The sequence below is a fragment of the Camelus ferus genome, chromosome 2 (assembly GCF_009834535.1).
Source record: "Camelus ferus isolate YT-003-E chromosome 2, BCGSAC_Cfer_1.0, whole genome shotgun sequence".
In the NCBI taxonomy this organism is placed as follows: Eukaryota; Metazoa; Chordata; class Mammalia; order Artiodactyla; family Camelidae; genus Camelus; species Camelus ferus.
The window spans coordinates 18,432,746-18,437,771 of NC_045697.1; positions in this window are offsets into that span (position 1 = coordinate 18,432,746).

The following is a 5,026-nucleotide window of genomic DNA, read 5'->3' on the forward strand; positions in this document are numbered from 1 at the left end:
GTTTGGGGAAACTTTCTTGTATCACTTCCTCAGTAATTTTCACTATACTGTATTCACCATTTCCTCTTTATCTGGAATTCTTATTCATTAGAAGATGATCCTTCTAATGGGTGAGTTTCCTACTTTTAAAAACGTTTTCCTTCTGTTTATCATCTTGCCCTTTTTTTACTTTCTGATAAACATATTTGACTTTCTCTTACAATTTAAAAAACTCATTTTAGATTTTGGTTCTCGTATTTTTAATTTCCTCTAGCTTCTTTTTCCCCTTTTCCTCTGAATGTTCTGATGATCCTTGATAACCTGCTTTTACTTAAGATTGAGAATCTCAGAGCTGATTGGAAACTCAAAGATGATTAGGATCTCTGAAAAGTGAGGCAAGGCCACTTGCCCATTAGTAGGTTTTGCTTATGGGTGATTTAAGGGGCTAGGCAAGTATTTCCTGTCGTTTGAAGGTGATTTTTGGTACAAGAAGGGAGTGGAACTCTCACTTCTGCCATCCTAAAATTCAGCAAACACATTAAACATGCTTTTCTCAAAGCCCCTCTGCAATCTCTCGCCAGTGGGAGTTCCACCCTTGGCGTATATTCCTCTCACACACTATTTCCTGCAGGCCTTTTCTCTCCCTGGGTTCCTTCCACCCCCACCTCCACTTTTCCTGTTTCCCTTTCCTCTTGCAGAACAGTGCAGGCCTCTCTTTATTCATCCCTCTTCATTTTGTTTGTTTTGTATCATTAATTTTATGTATTTATTTTTAATTGATTTTTTTTAATGGCGGTACTGGGGATTGAACCCAGGATCTCATGCAGGCTGAGCAAATGCTCTGCCACTAAGCTATACGCTCTCCCCAGCATCCCTCTTCTTTTTGATTCTGTTCAGGAATCTTTCATCATGTAAATGGTGTATTAGTTCCTGGAGTCGCTGTAACAAATTCCACAAACTAAGTGGCTTAAAACGACAGACATTATTCTCTCACCGTTCTGGAGACTAGAATTCTGAAATGCAGGTATCAGCAGGGCTGTGCTCTCTGAAGGACACAAAAGACTCTTTCCTTGCCTATTCCCAGCTTCTGCTGCTTTTGCCTAAAGGAAGTAATCTTGTTGTTTTGCCTAGTTAACTTTGTTTTTCCTCCCTTCTGCCTATAAAAAGTCTTTCCTTTTGTCCAGCTCCTAAGAGCTCCTTTCTGTCTGCTAGTTTGGATGTTGCCCAATTCAAATAGATTTTTGCTCAGATAAACTCTGATAATTTGTAATATGCCTCAGTTAATTTTATAACATTAGTTAAGTATTAGAAAATAAATTTGTTTCTTGTGTTTGCCCAGCATCCTGGTTTATCTGGCTTTCTGGTGGGAAAGTGATCTGACGCATTCATTGTCTCAAAGAATTGATGATTGTTACCCTCCCAGAGCTTCCGCTTTTTAATAGTTCCCATGGACAGCTTTCTGTGGGCCCCCAGCGGTCACTGAATAAAACCGATGCTCAACCTGACATGAAAAGCCCTTCACAATCGGCATGGGAGCTTTTCCAGTCTTTTAGCCTTTGCTGTATCCATTCTCCAAACCAGCCAGGTTCTTCCCTCACTCAGTGCTTCTGTTTGACCCTGCTCCCTGCCTGAATTGGTCTCCCTTCCTCTGTCTCCCCAGTGAACTTCTACTCATCCCTCAAGACCCAGCCCAAAAGCCACTTTCTTTATGAAGCCTTTTTTAACTGCCATAAGCAGAATTCACTTCTGCCTGGCGGCTCCCTGCCATTGTGAGCACAGTTCCATTTTAACACTTGCCCTGTTGTGAGGGAATTTCTAGGGTCTGTGTCCACCCGGAGCTAGACTGTAGGTCCTGTCATGTCTACAAAGCCCAGCAGACTTGATTACATTTGTCCGGTGAGGTCATGATGCAGCGTGAACAGAAAACAAGCATAGGAAGCTTTTAGGGCTGCTCAACCCATACCTGGGGGACTTCTGAATAATTTCTCAGCATAATCACTGGGAATTCAAGGAGGGAATGAGGGGTTATGTAGTAACCCAAACTCTACTATCAGAGACTCAATCCAAGGTGACAATCTTTTACAGCTCCTACACCTCAGACAAAACAGGACCTCTCCTTGATGGAGGCCAGGGAAGCGTGGTATCTTGGAGAAGAGGAGGGACCCCTTATTCCCTGTCAGTCTCTTAGTCAGGCTGACTCTGGTCAGCTCAGATCTCAGGGGCTTGCTGCAATGAAGCTCAAGAACCAGGCAGCTACAAAAAGAAAAAAATGAAGAGCTCACAGGGCTGACTATTTCCTCATCATCTCTCTCACACAGGCTGCAGCATCCATCTGTCTGTCTGTCACTCCTCTCCCGGTGAGGCGGACACCCCCAGGACCCTCCCCAGAGCCCTCGGACCTTGCAGTGTGCCTCTGATCATTCCAGCTGCCAGTGTCTGTGTCTCTGTGCCTATGGAATTTCTTTCCAGAGCCACGGAAGGCAGCTCTTTCCGCAAGCAGTAGGTCAGAGTGCTAGAAAATCAAATTCCCTGGATGTAGTTGTATAGACGCCCTGATCCCCTTACCTCCCAGCCAGGGATAACTCTGAGGTGTGCATATTCCAACTCCCCCTCCCCGGATGAAGCTTCAGACGCCCGTGTCTGTGGCTGGCTTGATAGTGCACCGTTTATGGGCCTCCCTTCCTCGCCCGTATCCCTTCCCCACTCATCTGCTGGAGTTTCCTGGGACCACTGCCCAAATATTCTGAGTGCAAATTTGTGCTCAAATCCTTGTCCCGGCGTCTGCTTCCGAGGGAATTCGCGGCAACTCTGCTCTCTTCTTGTTACCATTTGGCTTATCCTTTCTTCTCATCTTTGCAACCTTTTTTAAAAAACTTCATAGCTCTACTTTTTCACGTCTTTTGCTTGCACATTTTAATAGTCATTTCTACTTTCTCATAGCTTGCATCATCTGTAACCCCTCACAGCCCTCGCTCTACCACGTGCTGTCTCTTTACATCTTTCATTCACTATTCCCACTGCTAACTGCCTCCCTCTTCTCATTTCTCAGTTCAAATCCCACAGGAGGGAATCTGATGGCCCAGCTCATCTATTTTGCATAAAGCGCTAGCCGGCCCATGGATTGGGTGTGCTTGGGTCAGCTGATCACAGCTGGTCCAATCAGCTGTGCTGGAGGAGGGAGAAGACACAGCAGTCTTTTCTATGGGCAATTGACGCTTTCTCAATTTTATTTTAAGTGTAATTTCAACTTCTTGCCAATCAGAGTGTCCCGCTAAGTCATGGAATTCTGAAGCCGACATGGGTTTGTATACATTAAGATGTGGCCACCTAGAAACTGACCCTCAGCCAGGCTGTGGGCAGGACCTTTTCTGGGAGAAGCCTGTGTACCTGACGCCAATGTATTTGACAGGGTTAGTACCCCCAGCTTCCTGTGGAAAAAAAAAAAACAAAAAACCTATTATTTAATGGTTACAAAAAAGCTTAGAAAATATAGAAGAACACAAAGGAAGAAAGTAAAAGCCACAAGAAATCCCAGCACTCTGAGATAATCACTCCTTGCATTTTAGGGCCTTTCCTTCTGTATATGTGTGTGTGTGTGTGTGTGTTTATATTTAGAGGGAATATTTCTCCCCATAAAGGAGAGCTGTCCTACATAGGCTGCTTTTAATAACCTGCTTTTTTCCACTTTATCACTGAACATTTTTCTGTGCCGTTAAATATGCTTCTACAGCCTCATTTTAGGTCAGCCTGGTCTTCAAACGCAGGGCTTCCTCCCTGCATGAGCTGCCTTCCTAGCCCTCCCCTCCCCAGGACGCTCAGCTACGAAAGGCACCGATTGACACAGGTAAATCTAATGAGCTCCTCTTGCTCCCCTCTACAGAATTTCAGCTAAACATACGCGGCCAGCTGCCATGTGGGGCCCGGGCTGCCTACCTTGGAGGGAGCTTCCCTGACGGCCCCAGACTCTCCGGGGAAATCACAGTCAGCTCTCTACCGTTTCCTCATTCCCCACATGTGCTCTGCAAAGCCAGCTCAGGACAGCGTAAATTCAAATGATCAAAAACTCAGCGCTGGAAGCTCCCTTAGGAGACGGCTCCAGCCCCTCCGAGTTAGAAATGAGGAACCAGGCCAAGAGAGGGGAAGTGACACGTCTGCACTCTGCTGGGAAGCGGGTGGCAAGGTGAGGGCTCAAACTTGTGTCCCCATGGCCAAGCGCAGTCTCTTCTTGCCACCACCCTAACACCTGCCGCAGGGGCGGGGGTTCTCCTCGTGGACCCACCTGCCCTGCAGGGTAGGGTTTCATTCCCAAACCCCAGATGGAGTTTGCCAACTTAAAGCCCTAGCCTGAGGAATGACCTTAAGGGATGAGGCCGCCCTGCACCTCCCACCCACCCAAGCCTCCTGCTGGATCAGGTCCTTGTTTCACATCCCTGGGTGTGGTGTGGTTAGTCCAGCTGCCTTTCTGGCAGTCTGCAGTGGCCAGGCCTTGGGGCTAAGTAAACATTCTAGCAGCAACAGGCCTTCCTGTCTCTTAGAGCCTGTGCTGGGGAAATGTCTGGGCTCCGGAGAAGCAACAGAGAAGAAGGAGGCAGCAGCTTTGCAGACTGTCACTAAGGCACAGAGCCCTGCTCCAGGCCTCAGTGCTCCGAGTCGGGAGCAGACTGCAGTGGTTGGAGAAGCCCCAGGAGTCCACAACGTCCCTGCCCTTCCACTATCTTCCGGAGATGCCCTCAAGGTTGACCCCAGCCTGCACTGGGAGTCTCTGGTTACTGGGAGAAACTGTAGGAGGCTTTGCCCCTGTGCGGTTCAGAGACGAAAGCCAGTTCACTCAGTATGAACTGGGAGGAGGATCCCAGTGCCCCATCTGCCATTCTGAGGAGTCAGGCTCCTGCCTGATTACAGAGCCCTGGGGCCTTACATTTAAGCAGCATGAATGGAATTCCGAGGCCTTATTTTTCCCTTTACTAAGCCTGAGCCCCAGCCTCAAGGATCCCCCAGGGCCCAGGCCCAAGGCAGAGCTGGGGCTGCCCGCTCTCTTCCTGGCAGC